The sequence below is a fragment of the Nuphar pumila genome, chromosome 3, assembly GCF_984573655.1.
Source record: "Nuphar pumila chromosome 3, dmNupPumi1.hap1.1, whole genome shotgun sequence".
Lineage (NCBI taxonomy): Eukaryota > Viridiplantae > Streptophyta > Magnoliopsida > Nymphaeales > Nymphaeaceae > Nuphar > Nuphar pumila.
In genome coordinates, this window is record NC_143251.1 from 146,603,878 (window position 1) to 146,626,016 (window position 22,139).

The 22,139-nt window shown below is 37.1% G+C and overlaps 1 non-coding gene across 1 annotated transcript; it reads left to right on the forward strand.

Annotated features, from left to right (window-relative positions):
* The first annotated feature begins 4,643 nt into the window (after nucleotides 1-4,643).
* Nucleotides 4,644-4,716, forward strand: TRNAA-AGC (transfer RNA alanine (anticodon AGC)). Its single transcript has one exon. It is a non-coding gene; the product is annotated as a tRNA-Ala (tRNA).
* Nucleotides 4,717-22,139: the final 17,423 nt, after the last annotated feature.

Consider the following 22,139-nt stretch of genomic DNA (forward strand, 5'->3'; position numbering starts at 1 on the left):
GTCGACCCCTGCTGTGTTTTATTGTTTTCTAAAACCCACGAGGGTCAACCCTGGGGTGAACTCTTGCTGAGTATTGATCCTTGACACACGAGGGTTGACCCTTATTTCTTGGGGGTCGACTCTTGTTGAGTCTAGAATTGATCCTTGAGTATTTGGGTTGACTCTTACTAAGCAAGAGTCGATCCCAAAACTTTATAAGTTGACTATTGATTTTAGGGGTGTTGATTCATGTGTATTAAATGTTGGATTCTTTGATGTTTGGTTAATTTTTTTTGATGAACAATGTTATGTGAATCTTCATGTTGAAAAATCCATGAAATAAGAGTTCACTTTTCTGAACAAGGTCGACCTTGTGTTCTGAAAGAGTCGATCCCTGAGACATGTGTTGACTCTTCTTAACAAAGATTCGACCATGGACACTGTATATGTCAACTCTTTTGAAAAAAGGGAGTTGACCCTTGACTCTTTATGAGTCGACCCTTTGAAGAGGGAGAGTAGACCCATGTGCTTTCTCTTTGCGAGTCGACTCTTTTAAAGAGAGAGTCGGCCCTTATACTTTGTGAATCAACTCTTTTGAACAAAAGTCAACTCTGAGATTGTGAGGGTCGACCCCTGAGTTAAGAGAGTCTACTCCTTAGTTGCAATGACAACTATTGTGAACCTAAGTGCATGTTTATGATGGTTTGATCCAGGTAAAAGCAGTTTAACATTTGATAAATCCAGTCTTTACTGTACTGCCCAAAATATCTTGTTGATTTACAAATACAAGTATATTAACTGTTGAAAAAACAGAATACATGTATACAAGTTGTTTCCTTCGGCAATATGCACCAACTTTTGTGACTCATGTTATAGCCAATGGTTCAAGAACCTAACTAATAATTATGGGGTGTGGCATTCGTACTATAAAGCATATAAGGCTTGCAAGTAGTAGTATGAACTATATAACAAGCTTGGGGTTATGAAGAATCCCTATGAGTGTAAAGACACATGTTGAACATGCACAAATAAATAAATGATGATTCATCATCACTAGTGAGATGCTTGGATGGTTCAAGGCACCAGAGCAAATAGATGGGTCATCAGATAGACAACCCTCATAACCTACTATGAATTTGTGCTACCTTGGAGAGGGTAGGCGATACAAGCCTCGAGCAAAGTGTCGCAGTTGGTCTTCAATTACTTAGAGGTTAAGAGGTCGGGGCTATCAATGTGTCCTACGTGATAGGTCCCCAACTACTACAGTTAGTACATGATGCATCTTAATTTTTGTTTTATAGTGTTAAGCAAGAGCTATCTCTCGACCACTGACCACTCGTTTGGACTCTCATGCAATTATACATTCAGGAAATTTAAAATACAATAGTATAATAAACAATCAAAGTGATTTGTTCTATTACAATGTTTATGCATCACTGAGTAACCAAGTAAGCCTTCAATTAAAAGAAAACAAAGGCCTTGCTAACCACATAAATTTGTATTGAAAACATGCCTAAACAGATAGATAAATAAGTATATATATTGCATGGTTTCCATTTCATATCTACTAGGCTGATAATTTTCACAAATATCTGAAATGTGATATAATGAATATTTTAATGTTATATAGTTTCTTACATTTTTGTGTATATACCTGTTAGGCTTTCACGAATCAGACTCTTTAAAAAGAATACAGGGGAAAATGACTTGATGAACAATGTGGATCGGGATGCAAGGTAGGGATGATGGACCAAAGCTTCTAGGCTGTATTTTTGATGTTTTAGTAAACTTATTAAAAAATTTAAGCTCTAGATTGTCTAAACCTTGCATAACATTTATTTTGGAATGACATTTAGTTTTGCTCAAATTGGCCTTATTTTATTTACGAGCATTTAACTTATTTTGATTTGTTTGAAAAATGAAAGGGGTTGGGATTCAAAATAAAATCCTTGTTGTTAGACTTGGATCCAAGCCCTCTGGGGGAAGTTGGATCCAGACCTACGTGGTTCACACTACACCTGTAACCCGTTCAAGGTTTGCAAACTCAGGCCAATCAAACGATTTTTATTGTGCTCCAAACCTCATTTTATACTGATAATTTTTTTTTTTAAATTTTCATAAATTTTTCAAGTTGGAGATTTTTGGGCATTATAGATTGGTATCAGAGCCTAAAGATAGAAGTATTGGTTCAAGTCTCATTCTGCACCCGACATCGCATTATGAGTATGTTTTAAATTATGATTGTCTATTTATCTGAGATAGTATCTTATATTATCAAACTTAGTAAAACTTAGGAATACTAAGCATTCTTTTAGGTATATGTCATAACATGAAATGGTCGAAACACTAAAATCCTTAAGTAAAGTCATAGAGTTGCACATAACAACCCTTCAAAAGATGGAACTTGAGATTCAACAGTTGAATCACGAAAACACCAAGGAGGGTTGGCTAACATGCCATAACACCACAGTTGTCACTAGATGCATACTGGACAGAGTTGTCCTCTAGAGCTGGAGGACTATACTTTTTACGGGAAGATGGGTCATTTCATCGATGAATGCCATCTCAAACAAGTCTATGACAGGAGGAGATTAGCATCACAAGACCTTGTTGATGAGGCCACTCATACACCAATGCTAATAGAAATTGCCCTGAACTCCTCATCAAGTACACCGAAGATTGGAGAACCCAATTATACTATAGATTCTCTTACCTACACTCTGGCATCACCTATCTATACTCTGACCTCGCTTGCCTACAATCTGGCTTCATTGATTTATGATCTAGCTTCACTTGTCTACCCTCCAACTCTGTCGATCTACAAGTTGGCATCACCTGTATAAGCTTTGTCTTCATCCTTTCACACTCTGTGCAAACCAAGGTGCATGAGAAATAAGAGAGAATATCTAAAAAAGTTCTTGAAACACCCGTAGGATGAACATAAGAGTTTTTGTGTTGTTTTGGAGTCGGGATGATGAATCTCTACTAGATATGTGTCTTTCTGTTGATATCAACCAGTAATGTTGAGTTTTTGAACTTTTGTTATCACAAATATTATTGGATATGTATAAAGATATATATAATGTGCACTTTCGCCATTATAATTTTTCACCAACTTTAGTTGTTACTTTGAATATTCACTATGACATCACACACTTATTCAAACTTTTGTTCGTATAAATGGCTTGGCAAGGCAGATGCAAAGACATCATAGACACCCTAAACAACTTAGCAGGTATCATGAGTTAACAGACAGAAACTATGTGAGTCATGGGAGGCAACCTGCAGCAAGTTACCAAGGATCGATCAAATCCAGGCAATGAGATCACCTACAAGTAGTTCATAGACTTGAACCCTTCTGTATTCACTGGAAAATCAGACTCAAAAGTTGTCGATGATTAGGTTTGGAAGATCGAAAAAATATTTTGAGTATTATAAGTTCTTGATAATCGAAAAGTCGACTTTGGGGCATACCAGTTAAAGGATCATGTTGAACGTTGGTGGGCAACTGTTTATGAAGTCAAGTTCTAGAGCGGACTTGTTACTTGAGAATGGTTTGTCAAAGTTTTCTATTCTGTTTATTTTTTAAAGCATGAAAAAAACTGAAAGATGCAAGAATTTTTTTACTTACAGCAGGGTGAATCTTCCTTGATTGATTACACCACAAGGTTCAGAAGCTTGGAACGGTATTGCCCCAACGTTTATACAATAGAAGAACGGGTAACAAAATTTGTTAGAGGATTGAAATCGGCCTTAAGGACAAAGGTCTACACTCGTGGACCCTCCAAACCTGGGCATGATGTTCATATCAACTACTATGCTTCACAGCCTCGTGCAACCATTTGAGGTCCATGAACTATTAAGTATAATATATAAAATATATATAGTTTTAAGTGTAATTTATAAATTCTATGTATAGATAACATGGAATGTGTTTACACATAGCCAGCTCGTGTTTGGCTCGTCTCATTCAGGGACGAGAGCTCCTCTCGACTAAACACGACCACGAGCTCAATCCAATGGTAAACCTGAGCATGCCATGTTTGGTTCGTTCGGCCCGTTTACCAGCCCTACTTAGAGATAAAAATGTCAAAAGCCGTACCAGTTTATCCAAATCCTAACCGGAATGGATTGACTGATGGCTCAAAAGTTCACCATGCACCTTTGATTCCTCTCCCATGCATGGAGCTGGTTAAGTGGTGTCCGTAGACCATGCCTTGGTGCAGTTGACTACTTGTGCATGTCTGAGTCAATGTGGACAGAGTTGGTTTTACCTTATGCTTGGCTCAGCCTGACCATTCAAGGGTTGAATACAATGAACATGCGACTAGGATAGCTCCCGAGCCGGCATAAGACCCACGTTTGCACAAGGTCGATTGCGGCAATCATCCATCCATGTGGTAAGTGGAGTCTTGTGTCAAGCTGAAGGCCCAGGTTCGAATCCCTCTGCCACATGGGGCGGCTGTTGTTCTGATAGGGGTCGGCCTAACCCCAGCTGGACGTTCAAAGGTCCATGGATGCTAACCAGTCGCACGTGGCTGAAGCCTGGTGATAGGAGGGGGCGTGTACTTTGGCTTGTAAATCTCTAAGTACGACCTTTGTTGGCGTCCCCGTCAAATAAGAATAAGATCAACAAAATTAAATTTTATCAATCTTTCAATCCTGGGGATGTAGCTCAGATGGTAGAGCGCTCGCTTAGCATGCGAGAGGTGCGGGGTTCGATACCCCGCATCTCCAGATTAATAAACTTTTTATAGTGACGCCCTTTTTTTCCTCATCCGAATGAGCAGCGAGCCATTGGAGCGCTGTAGCCTGTAGGCTTCAGAGGATTTTGAGGCTAAACCTGCAGTCATCAACAACAGCAGGTCAATAGTCTTGTGAGTTTTTCATTTTTAAGTTCAAATTAAGTTGACAAAGAACATCGGGTTTCTTCGTTAAGTCGGCTGTTGTGTGTCAATGTTAATTTTGGTCACACAGATCATCACCAAAGTTGTAAGAGAAAAATGATGTCACATATGATTGTGTCTACTTAATTATCCTTGTTAAATTTGATGGTTGAATCATCAGAACTGCAGACACTGTTCAGGGATTGTTTCCCATCTTGGCTAACACAAAGGCCCGTCCTCACCAAAGGCAAAACACAACCAGGGTCTTCAGTGGCGTCTGAATCATTGCATTTTGCCGTGGGCCTGATAAATCCGATATATTTTTTACACAGAATTCACATAGTACATGATTCTGAAATCCTAATTTAAATCAAATCTAATCGAAGGCATTCAACTGTTTAAGCACACCCTTAAAGTCTAGCACTCATGTGCCCATGACTTGCGAATCATCAACACTTCTCTTTTCTTGTGTGTATGTGTGTGTGCAGTGCATGTGGAACACATGCAAGTGCATGTATGGCGCACCATTGGCGTCTTATTGTAATATTACCCTTTGTTTGATTGCTTGTTCATAACACTTGTCCAGCACATACAAAACACACGTTATGTTCAGAACATGAACAATTGTTCTTGTCCAATGTTTGCTTCCATTAATACTGGTTGTCCATTGCTTCTATGGTATCAGAGTATATCGGTTTTAAGCTGTGACTCCTGTTTTCCAGAGTACAACATGGCGTCCAACTCTGAAAGCTTCAACACCACCAGTAACTCTACGGGTACAACTTATTCATCTTCTTCTTTGTTGCAATATCCCAACAATCTTGAGCAAATTCTTTCTGTTAAGTTAACCACAGAAAATTACATGATATGAGAGTCACAATTTACTCTCATACCGATTTCCTTTGATTTAATGAGATTGGTCGATGGATCCAAACCAGCACCTCCTATGCTAAAGGAAGAAACAACTGAGATCAATGAAAAATATATTGATTGGCTCCGACGAGATCAGCTTTTGTTGAGCTGGATCAAATCATCATTGTCTGAAGAAATGCACACTCAGATCATTGGGCTAAAATCCTCTGTTGACGTCTGGAATGCTTTAAAGCAGTCCTATGCTGCCCATTCACGAAATCGAATTATGCAATTTAAATGCCAGTTACAAGACCTAAAAAAAGGGTCATCCTCTATGAACGCATATATCAGTAGAGCCAAAGCCATTGCTATCAATCGGCTATTGCATCTAAGCAGATTGATGAGGATGACTTAATATTTCAAATCCTCGAAGGGTTACCAAATGAATATCATGCCTTCCGCATGAACATAGAAACTCGGAAGGAGCCCATTCCTCTACATGAGTTGCATGGTCTTTTGCTCATGCAAGAGGTCAATCTAAAAGAACCTGATGATCAGGTTGATGAATCACTTATGCCAGCTGCCAACATGGTGACCAAATCAAATTTTGTTCGAAATTAGAATTATAGCAGAGGTCGAGGATGAACTAATTACCAAGGCAAAAATAGGAACTACCAAGGTAAAGAGAAACCAACATATCAAAAAATGTGAGAAGGTGGGCCATATTGCTAAACATTGTTGGTCATGACTCATATACCAACTTGTTAAAAGAGAAAGGTCAAGGTCCAAAAACTTTTAACGTTGCTTCAGAAAGGACACAAGCTCAGAAGTATGGAGATGATAATTGGTACCCATATTCAGGGGCCATACATCATGTCACCAATAATTTAAATAATTTGTCCATATATGTCGAATATCAAGGAAATGATGAATTGAATGTTGGAGACGAATCAAGTTTGCACATCTCTAACATTGGCTCATCTAGAGTTAATCAAAAAAAATTCTTGAATAATGTTTTGCATGTTCCTAGTATTACTCACAATTTGCTATTAGTTCAGAGATTTGCTAGAGATAATGGCGTTTTCTTTGAATTTCACCTGAATGTTTGTTATGTTAAGGAACAGGCAACAAGAATCACCCTTTGGCAAGGACCCAACAATAAAGGGTTCTACAAACTTGATTTGACAAGGCAAAGAAAAGAAAACTACAATGCTCAGAAAGATCCTGTGGATCATTGGCATAAGAGACTTGGTCATCGCACTCTTACCATAGTTAGATGTGTTCTTGATTCAATAAGTTTGCCTTATGATCTTGTTTTTTTATATTCCTCATACAAAGCATGTCAAAAAGCAAAAAGTCATAAACTATCGTTTCAAAACTCAAGACGTAAAGTTGAAGCTCCTCTTGAGATAGTTTACTCAGACATTTGGGGACCAGCCCCTACCATTAGCTCCAATGGTTTTAGATATTACATTATATTTGTGGATTCTTTTTCAAAGTATGTTTGGTTATATCTGTTGAAAAATAAATCAGACGTGCTTCAAGTCTTCTAGGCTTTTAAATCCTTTGCTGAAAATATTACATGCCACCAATTAAAATTCTTGCACTCTGATTGGGGAGGAGAATTTCAAGCTTTAAAATCATATCTTGTGGAAAATGACATTGAGCATAGAATTTCCTGCCCACATATTCTCGAACAAAATGGGATGGCTGAGAAGCGTCATAGACATATTGTGGAAATTGGTTTGACTGTCATGGCTGAAGCAAATCTACCACAAAAATTCTGGTCATATGCTTTTTCTATTGTAGTATACTTGATAAATAGGATGCCTGCCAAAAATCTTGGCTTTGTTTTTTCAATAGAAAAGCTTTACAAAGAGGTGCATGATTACAACTTCTTAAAAGTTTATAGATGTGCTTGTTACCCTTATTTGAGAGCCTATACAAAGCATAAATTGGACATCAGATCTGAAAAATGTATTTTTCTTGGCTATGCACCCCAACATAGGTGATATTATTGCATGAGCTTGAAAGATGAAAAGGTTTTTATTTCCCGACATGTTAATTTTGATGAGTCAAATTTTCCCTTTAAAACACAAATGCGCAAAGATTTGTATTCAAAAGAGACTAGTCCCTACAATCCCAACGTCACCTTACATTCCCCCTCTCATGTTGATCCAAATAGTGGCATCAATACCCAAGTCGAGTTTGAACCCAATAATGGTTTTCCAACTGATAATCATGACGAACCTAACCTAGCTTATTTACTTAATCATGAATCCAATTTGGATCATGAATTTGAACAAGATCCAGTTGAAAACCAGCCCAATTATCCCTCACATTCTCACCCTATGATTACTCGATCAGAAGTAGGAGTGATAAAGCCAAATCTCAAATTCAATGACTTTCAAACATACTTTTGTAGTAAACATCATTTCTCAAAGGACCTTGCATCCATTCTTCGTGAAGACTTAAAACCAACAGACTATAGAGAAGCTCTACAACATGAACAATGAAAAGAAGCCATGAAGTCTGAATATCAAGCTCTTATTCAAAACCAAACATGGAAACTTGTTCATATTCAGTCAGCAAAACATGTTATAGGCTGCAAATGGGTGTTCAAAATTAAGCGAAAGTCTGATGGAACACCAGAAAGATACAATGCTTGCCTTGTAACGACCCCAATCCATACCATTTAAAAATGCGGAATGTTTTTTTTTCTAAGAGTTGCGGAAACCTTCCCAGAGATCTGGGGTCCTCACAGTTCCAATTTCCATTGGATAGCCCAACCACCATAAACGAAGTTGCAACCATCATCCATAAGAACCAAACCAATTCCTTTATTTATGAGTAAGAGAAAATTTCAAAGACAAGATTTTATTCAACTGAAAATAAAGCGACAACTGAAAAGAAGCAAGAAGAACTAAGACAAAAGAAAGAGCCACTAAGTCCTCTGTTGAAGCTGACAAGCCCAAGTATGACTCTCATCCATCCCCAGTAGCCAGTCCAGCCTCATTGTTCACCATGACCTGTGAAAAACCAACAAAGTAGGGTGTCAGAACCGAAATTCTGAGCACAGTTACTTCTAAAGAAACCAGGTGAGACAAAGAACATGGATAAGATTTCAAGTAGTGATTTGAGTGAGTGCAGATATAAAGTTTGCAACATTCAAATATCCATGACTACCAACAATTGCATATGCTCACCAATCAAGAATAGTAAAACAATACCATATATCAGGAACTAAATAGCCAAACCTTGCAGCATGATTTCAAGAAGTAAATCATATGCTACCACCAAATCATGTCATGATATCAAGAATGATTCAAACATGCATGATCTAATACATAACAAAAAAATGCATGATTATGTGCAATGCATGATTTCTTCTGTTATCTTTCATTTAAGTTTCATCTTTCCATATGCATGCCCTATTAGATGCACACAACCTTAAGTTCCTCTTTTTAATTACCGTTGCTCGCGGATACACCAAACGGGTACAATCCCCGAGGTCAAGTAGGTTCCCAGGGTAGCTTAACACATAATTTGTATTTTATTACTGGGTTCCAACTTAGCCCTCGACTGAATCACCTTCGGAACATTAGACCTCCACATCTAATGTCGGGGACACAAGGGACACCCCATGCCCACATGTGCCACTTCCTTGGTACCATAACAAACTCACAGTTGTGACCAACACACCACTCCCGGGTAAAGTGGCGGACTCTCCCTAAAATCGTGGCCAGGAGAAAGAACCTCAATATCGGGTTCATGGGACCATATTACAGCACACAAAGTTTTTGTATCCTCACAGTCTCCTCAAGACCGGATATCTAAGATTCTCATACTTCAGATGAGATATCCTAGAATGTATATTACACTGTTCTTATTCATTATGTTTTTATTAAAGTTAATTCTTTAAGTTTGCAACACCATATGCAAAAGTAAAGTGAAAACCCGCATCCTCCCTTGCGGGGACCCATTCGGGACTCTAGCCCGTATAAACCACCAGAACAGTGTAGTAATGTGTCAAACCATCTTATGTGGTTTAAGTGATGCATTTAAAAACATAAATAAAAGAAAACCAAACCCACGACTCTCCAGGCCGATGATGGTCCATTTAGGCCATCGAGGCATCACATCACAAAACAAAAGTAGTGTTTTATTTATAACACTAAGCCAAAGTGCCAAAAGCATGTGCACTCATGCAATCATAAACCCAAACATATGCATGCCATTGCTCATTCATATGCATTTCCACTATATGTGTGTTACTTACATCACATACGGGTATTAACCAACCCATGTCTTCTTTTGAGTGTGTGAGTGTTCATGTACCACTTCACATAATAAATCAAGCATTCATGCCCAAGAAGAATTATCAATAACCAAATCATACTCACATTCCAAATTTCACAACTAGTATGATGAAAAGCAAAGCAACATTTACATAATTACTAGGCAAAAGTGTAAGCTTTGCCATATGCTAGGGAAGTTAGTCGGGCTTACCAATCCCAGACCCGCCAACCTCCTAGCTAGAAATATAGTCAATTCAGTCCAGCCAGCACATATCAACCAATCATATTGAAAGGACATAGATTTTCAGGAAAGAAAATACAGTTTGCATAATTATCTTAATGCGCACAAGGATCGATCAACATGATCAGATCATTATCCAAAGCTCAGGGTTTCAAGAAACATTTACATGGTGCTTATACACAACCCCATGATAAATCTGTCAAACCCAATTATGTATGCAATACAAAAACAGACCTGACAACTTTCATGCATGAGCATCACTATCAACCTATCATGAATGAACAGGATTAACATTATGAATAAAATCAACCATTACGAACACAATTTAGCTTAATGCATGTGTCCCCACACGAATTTAAGCTGTGTATCTCACAATTTCAGTGTGAGTATAGCCCACGCACACACAGTTTTATAACAGAAGTTTCATTTTCTGCTCGGCACTGAAACAACCCACGGAAGATGGGTACCCAACAAGTATTTTCCCAGTAAAAATTTCAGTTGGAAACTATTCAGATTTCCCCTTTTCTTAATTCTGGACAGAAAGGTCGATTCCCTTTTTCTTTGTTCACTATAGGTCAGCAAAAGCAAGTCATTCTTCAATTGTATGCATCCTTTAGGAAGTGAAGTGCATCATGTGATATTGATCCTTTATAACTAATTATGAAAGCAAAACAGGGCATTGTTCTGCATATAAACTAAACACCTAAAATACCACAAACAGTAATTTATGTACCCACCAAATGTCTGAGAAACTCTTGATCTGCTAACCAGCAACTCACATCTTATAACTCTAGTAAGACCATATCTGCCTAAGATAAAAATTCCAATGCCTGAGACAGTCCATTAACAACTTAAGAGCAAACTTTGAGTCATAACCTAAGAATTGTTCAAACTCCAAAGACAGAGGATGCAGCAACCAATAAGCTGACAATAACCCAGTCAGCTATACAATTTAAGTGTAAAAATTGTCCATCACTCTTTGAAAGTTGGCTCAGAGAAACAACCTACTACTTTAATAAATATTTGCTTAGAGCTTGCCTCAACACGTTGGAGTTTGCTAAACAGAATCAACCTAATGAGTCAAGGAAGAGAATTAATGCACATACTTTAGTTATAACGACTCAATCCACCAGACTCCCTACACATCCATCATATCTATAGTTAACAAAAACATCATTCATAACAAATTTATAAATCGAACGAGCCATTATCACCAATAGAAATCTAAAGAGTTGCATAAACAAGAAACCCCCTTTATATAAGAAAAATCGAAATCGTACATCCCCTTCATAAGGGAAATCCGAAACCCCCAAATCATAGATTTGGGGTTTTAGGTTTAGGGTTGACAGAACCCCCAAATCTGAGGTAATCCCAAAAAGAAATACTCGGGACCTACACGGCTGGGGCCATCCCCTACCTCAGCTGACCCCCCTTTCACAATGGAAACCCCAAACCTCCAAATCATAGGTTAGGGTTTTCGGATTAGGGTCGATGAAAACCCCCATATCGAAATTTAATCTAAGAAGCAACCAAGGAAACAAAAATCGGCCATCCAAAAGGTCCCCATGGACCCTCGCCTCAAAAGATTACACGGGATCGAACCCATGTTCGATCCCTCACCTAGAATCAAGAGGAGCACCGTACCTTTTTTATAATTTCCCGGTGATCGAAGGCTGGAGACGCGAAGGCCGAGCTGCTGGTGTCGCTCCACGCTGCTGCCGTGACAGAGGGCGCTTGCCGTGGCCTGTGGTGGCTGCTGGTGGCCGAAGTTCGCGAGCGACCACCTCTTTTCCAGAGCGCACGAAAATGAGAGGGAGAGACGAGATAGATGGGGGAAGAGGGCGAGATCCCCTCTCCACTCCCCCCTTTATCGACCCCAAAACCCCTCCTCTACCGAGAGGTGCGGGGTCGGTTACGCCCTGCGTAACCCCCCTCTTTCCCCCCTTTCTTGTTCTGTTATGGCTTTATCGGGCAACCCTCCCCCCTTTTAAAATGAACTCGGGTCTGGGTCCGAGCCCGTGACCCGCGATACCAAATCCAGTCTACAACTGGATCCGGGTCGCCAAACGCTAGCAGATCCTCAGTTGGATCCTTGCGGGTCCAACTGTGGGTCTGACCCCTGTACCACAGTTGTTTATTTATTTTTTTCTTATAATTAATATTAATTATTTATTTAATTTGAATTTAACATTATACATATAATTTAACCCCCATTTGTGGTTTATTTACGCATTCGGGTAATGGGTCCGAACTCTACGACTCGGGATCCAAATCCCAATTTGGATCCGGGCTGGATAAAGAGTGGATCCGTCTCCACTATTTACTGTTTTCTTTATTTTATTATGATTATATATATATATTAAAATATCTATACGGGTATATGGATCCGAAATGTGGATCCCGGACCCATCTACGCACTCCTTTTAAATAATTATTCCCCAAATCATTTAATTAATTAAAAATTATTGTACTTATACGTACATACCAAATTTACGAGGTAAATTTATTCAAAAAATCCCTTTATGGGTCCTGGATCCAAGATTTAGATCCCAGGCCCAAATCACCTAGAATCACTTAAATTTTTCGGGTATTACATGCCTCGTCTTAAAAGGATATAGTTAAAGAGATGGTATTGACTATACAGAGACCTTTAGCCTTGTTGTAAAACCTATAACCATTCGTGCAGTGCTATCTATCGCTCTAATGCAAAATTAGAAAATTCATCACCTTGATGTTCAAAATGCATTTTTGCATGGGTATTTAATAGAGGAAGTCTATATGCAGCAGCCTCCTGAATTTGAAAATACAAAATTTCCAAATCATGTTTATAAATTACAAAAATCACTCTATGGGCTAAAATAGGCACTAAGGGCCTGGTTCTCACATCTTAGTTCTTTTCTTCTCAAGTTGGGTTTTCAAAGTGCCCGGACAAATACATCTCTTTTCTTTCTTTATTAGAATAACATAAAAATGTATGTGTTGATTTATGTTGATGATATTATAGTTACAGGAAATTCAAATTCAGATATATCAAAGTTTATCTCTATCTTCAGTTCAGAGTTTGCTATAAAGGACTTGGGAGAGTTCCATTATTTTTTGGGCATTAAAGCTAGATGAAGTAAAGAAGGGATTGTTCTTTCACAACAAAAATATATATTAGAGCTTCTCCAAAGGAGTAACATGGCAAGAGCCAAAACTATCTCTACTCCCATGGCAATATCTCCTGCTTTAACGACAAATGTTGGTTCAGACTTTCATGATCCTACCCTTTACAGAAGCATTGTGGGAGCTCTACAATACATCACAATGACCAGACCAGACCTCACCTTTGCAGTTGATAAGGTCTGCCAGTATATGCATCGACCTACTGACATTCACTAGAGTTCAATAAAACGGATATTAAGATACTTGAAGCATACTATCGATTATGATTTTTTTCTTAAATCTAATTCTTTAATGGAAATTACTGTATACAGTGATGTTGATTGGGCAGAGTGTCCTAATGACATGCGATCCATGGGAGGATATGCAGTGTTTATTGGATCTAATCTCATCTCTTGGAGTTTGAAGAAACAAAAAGTTGTTTTTAGATCCAGTACAGAAGCAGAATATCGAGCTATTGCGGATACCACTGCTGAAATTACATGGATCCAATTTCTTTTCCAAGAACTTGGCATAAAGCAAAATCAAAAACCCATATTATGGTGTGATAATGTTGGAGCCTCATATTTATCGTCACATCCTGTTTATCACCAATGGTGCAAGCATGTGGAGATTAATTTATATTTTGTTCGAGAAAAGATTGCCAAGAATGAGATGACTATTTTGTATATTTCAATAAAGGATTAAGTTGCTGACGTTCTTACTAAACCATTATTGAAGCAGCGACTTATCATCATGATAAGCAAACTAAATTTGGTCAAGCTCAATCCTATTCAAAATACGATGAGATTGAGGAGGGGTGTTAGAAAAACAAAGTAGGGAAGTGGAAACGGATTCTCTAAATAGCAAAGTTATCAAGAAAGATGGTCTTACCATATCTCAACAAGAACATGAGATTAAGCCAGCTGGAGGACAATATTGTTACACTAAAAATCAGGAGAATCAAATGAATTTAGGAAACACAATTATCATTTTCATGATTCATTAAATAAAATGCTAATTTATAGGAGATAGCTTGACTATTTGTTGAAAAATCTTATCTCCACTTCTATATATATTGTTTAATGAAACCTCTCGTGATATCGCGAGAGAAAATCCTCTACCATGGACGTAGGTATTAAAACATCGAACCACATTAATACTGGTTGTCTATTGCTTTTATAATGATGGTCAAGATTATTCCCATAACAAGATACTACAACTTCGACCCCCCCCCCCAGTGCATGTCCTTTACCGCATAGCCAAAGTTGTACTCCTAGTGAGCAAATGGGACCCAAGGTTTTACACCAAGAACTCCAAGGGTAAAAACAAATGGGTTCCACTCATTCCTTACCATCATACGCTCCCTTGGAATTTCATTGATGCAAGATGTTTCGATCAAATTTGACTCCATAAATGTAATCCATATTGTTCACTTAGTGAAGATTGACAATTGAATCCCACTTATGTAGACAATTTTTGGTCGATTCAAAAATCAATGGTTGACTAAACACGAGATTTTGTGTTTTAAAAACATATTTTTTTATCCAAAAAGCAAATCCATGGGTCGATCTTATTAAATCAGTCATGCTGAATTCATCTATAGATTCAGATTTGATCAAAACAATTGCATCAATAAGATTTAAGAGAAGTATGAAGATGGAGTGTTGAAACCAAGTATAGACACCATAATTTTGACCCATTTGGATTTGGATTAGGCAATTCGTTGATGGAAAGCTGGAGAATTCGTATACCCATTTAGGGATTGCTTAGGTGGAGTCACTTCATATAAAAACCAATCACGTTCTCGTTAGAAAATGTTGTGTTTCTTTAGCATCATGGGAGGTGGGTGAAAATCAAAACGATATTGTGGTTTATCATAGAATTTATAAGTGTTTTATGGCTAAAGTGAGATTAAATTTTCTGACTCGATTGGTGAGTGATTGCTGCTATGAGGTTGGTTGGTGATGTGTGCCTTGCTTCGAAATGAAGTTTTCTTTTTCCTCTTAGACTTCTTGGATTTTTAATTCTTGGATCATCTCGTTGAATGATATATTCGTGCAATTTGTTGGAATCGTTCAAACATGTCTTTGTTTATTTTTTCTTCTTTATGGTGTATACAACATATAATTGATGTTTTTAGTGTTAACAATAGAGACCACGTCAATAATATTGACTATAAAGATCACGATAATATCAGACACAATAACGTCGATAATGGGACTCTAACAAGCAATTTCGATGGCCATGGAGATCATGATAATATCGGGCACGATAATGTTAACAATGAGACTCTCACAAGCAGTTACGATAAGGCCTAATATGAGGCTAATGTGGTGGAGACCAAGATTATCGACAATGCCAAATATGGAGCTAATATGATGAAGACAAAGATTATCGACAATGCCAAATGTGAAGCTAATATGATGGAGACCAAGATTATCGATAATATCAAGATTATCATTAATATCAATAATACAAAAGAATGAGCTAATACGGTTAGAATGAAAGGAGATCAAGATAGCAATCTTATCAAATATAACAAAGAAAAGAAGAATCTAGAAAATTGACTAAGTCGATAGCCGTGTAACATTTTTAAATAGTGAAAAACTCCACATATGATGTGTTGAGTGGAGTATCATTGTAAAACCTATAAATTTTGGATATTATTAATAAATAAATAATTCATCATTATCTTCTAGCATTTAAATCTCATTTATTGGTATTTAAATACTTAATTACTCATTTTTGGCTAAAAAGGGTAAAATTAGTATTTTTTTAAAACTATTTTAGATATTTAACAATCAATTATATTACTTCTAATAAAAAATATATTTTTAAGAGTTTTATAAAATATTGGTGTGATATTATTGAATTTTGAAATTTACTAGATGAATTTAGCTTATTAAAAAACTTAATTTTTAACTAAGGGGCATTTTTATCATTTTAATCAAAAGTACTATTTAAAATATTTAATCTATGTTTGCAGTAACCAAATTGGGTGAGACAAAAATGTTGGTGTATGCATCATTTTTTGCTCAACAGATAATATTTATTGGTGGTTCACCCTATCTTTCTAGATTTTTTGGGATTTCATATTTGTAGAGCTTTTGACATTTTCAACCGCACAACAAGTGTTTGGTGCATCGCTGTTTGAGCAATTTTTGTGGATTTCAAAATCCCTCAGTCTTTTGGGTTTTGATTTGTTGTTCCTCACATTATTAAAGTAAGTTTTCTTAACTGAATTTATAGAGAATGTTTAAGCACTAATTGCGTAAGCATGATGTTGTTGTGCTAAATACTTCATTGAATTGCAAATACAAGTTATGCGAACAGATCACACATAGTTGTGGATATCTAGGGGTGCTATGATTGCCTATATGTTTAACTAATTTGAATGTGGGATATACTTAAAATGTGATACTTACGCTAAGTATCAAAAAGCTATAAGATGCGAAATACAAATCGGGTAAATGTTCATGGTAAGTACGTGCACTACAACAAAGCAGTAGATTAGCGACGACCACATTCCGTCACGAATCCGTCGCTAACCATGTTAGCGACGGATTAGCGACAACGCGGCGACAGTATGCTTACGTCGCGAATATTTCGACGCTAACTGGCGACGGAATAATTCTGTTGCCAGATCCGTCGCTAATTGCGACGGAATAACGAGCGCTATATTCCGTCGCCAATCCACCGGTACTAAACGGCGACCACGGCTTGGCGACGGATTTAATTCCGTCGCTAGATTAATATGAATAGCGACGGATGGTTCCGTCGCTAAGCCGTCGCTAGATTAATATGAATAGCGACGGAATAATCCGTCGCTAATCCGTCGCAAACACGAAAAAAATAAAATAAAAAATTATTTAAAAATTAATTACCGAGAACTGTACAATTTCTATTTCCTGTACAATTTATATTTCCTGTAAATAAAAAACAAACCACACAAAAAAATTCATATAACAAGTATCTATAATAATTAATCGTTCCACCTTAAAATTAAGAAGTTTAATTATTTACAATTCAACAATTACAATTAGGAAAAATAAAAAAAATAGAACTTCTTCAAAACAGTCCTCTAATCATCGCCAAGATTTTGTGTGTCTTCTTGTTCATTGTCTTTATCTGTCCCTTCAGCTCCACTACCCTGATTATCGCTAGCAGCCTACACAAGAAAAGAACAGTCAGTATTGATAAACAAAATATAATGAAATAAATTACACACTATATGTGATTCTATCATGTGCTCATGTGTGATCTAAGGCAATAAAAAAACTCTATATGTGATTCTATCATGCTCATATGTATGCTAAGGCAGTCAAAAAATTGAATATGTGATTATAGCATGTTCATATGTGTTCTAAGGCATCTAAAAAAACTCTATATGTGATTCTACCATGCTCAGATGTGCTTTAAGGCAGGCAAAAAACTATATATGTGATTCGATCATGCTCGTATGTGTGCTAAGGCAGTAAAAAAATTGAATATGTGATTATAGCATGTTCATATGTGTTCTAAGGCATCTAAAAAACTCTATATGTGATTCTACCATGCTCAGGTGTGCTTTAAGGCAGGCAAAAAACTATATATGTGATTCGATCATGCTCATATGTGTGCTAAGGCAGTCAAAAAATTGAATATGTGATTATAGCATGTTCATATGTGTTCTAAGGCATCTAAAAAAACTCTATATGTGATTCTACCATGCTCAGATGTGCTTTAAGGCAGGCAAAAAACTATATATGTGATTCGATCATGCTCGTATGTGTGCTAAGGCAGTAAAAAAATTGAATATGTGAATATAGCATGCTCATATGTGCTCTAAGGCAGGCAAAGCCAAAAATTTTATATGTGATTCTATCATAAATGATATATAACATGTTTATATGTGTTCTAAGGCAGTTAAAAAACTCTATATGTTATTATAGCATGCTCATATGTGTGCTAAGGCAGTCAAAAAACAGAATATGTGATTATAATATGCTCATATGTGTTCTTAGGCAGTCAAAAAACTGAATATGTGATTATAGCATGCTCATATGTGTTCTAATGCAATAAAAAAAACTTTATATGTGATTCTATCATGCTCATATGTGCTCTAAGGCAGACAAAAAGTTAAATATATATATATATGTGATTCTATCATGCTCATATGTGTGCTAAGGCAGTCAAAAAATTGAATATGTGATTATAGCATGTTCATATGTGTTCTAAGGCATATAAAAAAACTCTATATGTGATTCTACCATGCTCAGATGTGCTTTAAGGCAGGCAAAAAACTATATATGTGATTCGATCATGCTCGTATGTGTGCTAAGGCAGTAAAAAAATTGAATATGTGAATATAGCATGCTCATATGTGCTTTAAGACAGGCAAAAAAACTATATATGTGATTATACCTGAGAGGGACCTGGAATCGAAGATCCCCTATCCTGAACAGCGGCCTTGATCTCATTTCGGAGAAAGGGGGCGACAGTGTATTGGAAGTAGTTATTCAGTGATTCATTAATGATCTCGCATACATCATCACCGGAAAGAATAGTCGGCTGCTTGAAGCTTATGTCGGCGCAAGAAGTCGGTGAGCCGTAACTGGAAGAACCAATAACTGGTGAAGTGTTCATATTACTCCCAAACCCGAACACGCGACCTTTTTTGGGTTCACCTGCTGCAGTCACCCATGCTGTAGGATCAAATGATGGATGCTGAGTAGCGTCTTCGCCATATCACTCTACCATCTGTTGCTCATATGCCTCCTACAAAATAATGTTTAAAGTATTCATTAATAATTAATGATAACATTATGATAACTTGCATATATATTGCAATGATTATTAATAGAATTAATACATACCGTTGTCGTTCTCGCCTTCTCTGATACGAAGACTCCCGTGGTCTTCCGTTTATGTGTTTCTACAAACACATCCTTATATGGTACACTGCCTCCTTTTTCTGCTTCCTGCGAAGTTAAATGACAAAAGATTTAGTACACAAGTTTGCAACAATACTTATAAAATTAATATTATATATTGATGAGTTACCATTTTCTTTAGGTGGCTCCCAAATGTCTTAGATCCACCTGTGTGTAGATGGGCTTCGGGCATCTTCGATCGATTTTGTGAAGCCTTCGCAGAGCGATTTTTAAATGCATCTCCCGCCCACATATCGCACATTTCATCCCAGTAATCTCTCCTGATAGTAATAGGACCATGGCCCTTCCACAGTAATGCATCATCTACTACGCCAGATGCTTTTTTTGCTGCAGTCTTCATAGTGTGCAGCATGTCTGCAAATCGATTGGCAGCCACCTTCTGCCACACCTTCCTTGCATCATTTTCTTCCACCATAGTTGCAAAGCGATTCGAAGCCTACAAATATTTTCAGAAAGTTAGTAGACATTGCTTAAATAAATTAAATATGAAACACATTAACTATGAGGAACAACTGTATACCATGAATGAGAACCACAATCTGTCTAACACCTCCTTTGGGTACTCTTTCCATTGAGCAACTGGTCCTGGTAGATGTTGAAGAAGTGAATTCCTAATCTCCCGTACTACTTCTTGTGGCTCAAACCTCGTGCTGCACATGAATTGTTACACAGTAAATATCAATATAAAATATTTAAAAGATATGCAATAATTGAAAACAAAATACTTACGGTCGATTATCGATATACACTATTCGAATGAGTCTTCTTGTGCCTGCCTGAGAAGACCCTGTTTCCTGTGTTGGCTGTTGACTTGTGCGATCAACTGGTGTAGGTGGGTCGTGTACAGGCGCAACATCATCTGTAAAAAAATACATTAGAAATTCTCAGAATGTGCATTTGAACTAATCAAGCATCTAATTAGTTATATGATATACCTATCACAGGAGCCCGTGAAGATGAAGGTTGAGCCTGGCTACTACTGGATGAGCGACCACTATAACCTCCACGAACCATATTCTAACAAATAACATATGTCATACAATACATTCAAATAATTCACATCAAGTATTACAATGCATTCAAGTCATTCACATCAAGCATTGCAATGCATTCAAATAATTCAAATCATTGACATCAAGTATTGCACTAATTCAAATCATTCGTTAATTGCATAAATTATAATACATTCAGATAATTGAAATCATTCACATCAAGTATTACAATGCATTCGAATCATTCGTATCAAGTATTACAATACATTCAAATAAAATTTTTAATCATTCACACCAAGTATTGCAATACAACTCACATCAAGTAATTCAATGCATTTAAATAGAGGTTTGTAGTATAAGATTTTGCTCACTAGCTTGAGAATTCTTCCTCGTCACTAGTTTGACTTTCTTCTTCTTCTTCTTCTTCTTCTTCTTCTTCTTCTTCTTCTTCTTCTTCTTCTTCATTGTTTGCCCATCTACTTGGTACATCATTTGGATCACATTCCTCTATGAATGTTTCATCAGCCAATGGAGATATGACATGCATATCATGCGCAACATCGTGACCATAAGCGAAGTCACAGACATCATCTGATTGATAGTAATCACTGTCTTCAGCTAACTCATCTTCCTGTAACTGATCATACTCGGGGTATAGTTTGGATTTCACCTTGCAAACTGCCCACCATTCATTTCTATCTGACTTTTTTATACTCGGATATGAAGTATAATAAACTTGTTGAGCTTGCGAGGCTAATATGAATGGTTCATATGTTCCAAACCTGGATTTATGATTCACCTCCACAATGCCTGAAGCTTTGTCGAGTCTTGTTGCAGTTGGATCAAACCAATGACACTTGAATACCGTAACCTTGTTATTCATGCCTAAGTAAGTCAACTCCATTATTTCCTCTATAACACCGTAGTAATCATGTTCATTTTCACCGTAGCTGCTACCCTTGACACACATGCCACTATTTATCGTTGATTTGTTTATACCGTAGTCTTTTGTATGGAATCGATAACCATTTACGATATACTCGTTGTAGCATTGCACAACTTTGGTCGGACCATTTTCTAAATCACATATTCCTTGATCTTTAACATCACCATTGCGAACCTACGCACAAACATAAACAATGATTGTGATCACGATCAATTAAGTAACTTAGTGTTGTTTATAAGTACAAAATTTATGTTAGCTTCTTTACCAACTGTTTCAACCACTCCACAAACTTAGTTTCACGTTCTTTTTGTACTTCTGCATCAGTGAGATGTGAAACTTCGTTTCGCAACTCCAAATCAAATCGTCTGCAAACCACAAATACTTATATTACCGAGTCATGTATCCACATATAGAACATAAAAGGATTTATAATTGAGTTGCATATACATATACTTACTCGATGTATGGGTCGATCGCTGAGCAATTAAAAAGAATATAGATGTGTGCTGCATCTTGCTCTCGATCTGTCAATAGCCTTGATCGGCAACTACCAAATGCATGCCCAAGTGGTTGAAATATCGACAGCTTGTCAGCTACAGTTACTTGTTCTCCATCATCGTTACGGGGCGGGCATGTGTAACGTGTTGGAATATGAGGTTCGAAGTACATAGATGAGAAATTTGAAATCTCTTCTAAAGTGTACGCCTCACAAATAGAGCCTTCTACTCTTGCTTTATTACGAACCTTTTTTTTTAGGTCGAACATGCATCTGACAAGAATATACATTTCAAATTTTAAATATCTGTCATTAAAGAGACAAATATAAAAAAACATATACCTTTCAAATGGGTACATCCATCGATATTGC